We start from the raw sequence: 941 nt of genomic DNA, 5'->3' as shown, positions 1-941 counted from the left end.
ATGCATATATTAGGTTGTATCATACTAAAACATGTACAACCGAAACTGCACTAGCTTCATTTTGCCCTTATATTTCACAAATGAACAAATCAGAAATATTTGATGCACATATAAATGTCCAGAAGCCAGTCTCCAGCCCAGTATGCACACAACCTCATTCAGTCCATGGGCCTAGATACCATAGCTGTTCCATCTCTCCATGTCACTACCTCTGCCACCATCTCTGCTGTCACTGCTTTTTCAGGTAGGGATCCTAAGCTCTATTCATGCTCTTCCTTCTTGATGCCCCTTGCATTTTCTATTCCTGAAAGAAAAGATAACTACTCCCTCCTTTTAGCTATGTATCTTCTACAATTACAGTTTTGATGATCACAATTAATACTACTAAAAATTACAATTGAAATAATAAAATATTATCAGCATCATGCCATACAGTAAAACCTTTGACCAGACACATCTGGAAAATAGGAACACTAATCATTGGGGATTTTCCCTTGACCCCTCATTCTAAAACCGAGCACACGCATGAAGATTTGTCAAGTCTGCCACTTCATGCCTACATAGCAACTGTTGTTGTTAAGTGCCATCAAGTCAATTCTGACCCATAGCAACCCTGTATAGGGTTTCCAAGGAGCAGCTGGTGAGATTGAACCACAGACCTTGTAGTTCAAAGGACTTTGCAGTCTGATGCATTAGTCCACGGCGCCACACCCGTAATCCATGGTGGTGGTGGTTATGTGCCGTGGAGTCGGAACCGACTCATGGAGACCCGGTACAGCGTTTCCGAGGCTGTAAATCTTTATGGGAGCAGAAAGCCTCATCTTTCTACCACAGAACAGCTGGTAGTTTCGAACTGCTGACCTTGCGGAGAGCCAAAATATGATCTTGAATTTATCCCTCCTGAATTTAGAGATCATCTGAAGAACAGATTTGATGAATTA

Source organism: Chrysochloris asiatica, unplaced genomic scaffold (genome assembly GCF_000296735.1).
Source record: "Chrysochloris asiatica unplaced genomic scaffold, ChrAsi1.0 scaffold00011, whole genome shotgun sequence".
Classification (NCBI taxonomy): Eukaryota; Metazoa; Chordata; class Mammalia; order Afrosoricida; family Chrysochloridae; genus Chrysochloris; species Chrysochloris asiatica.
Note: the sequence above shows the minus strand (reverse complement) of the source record.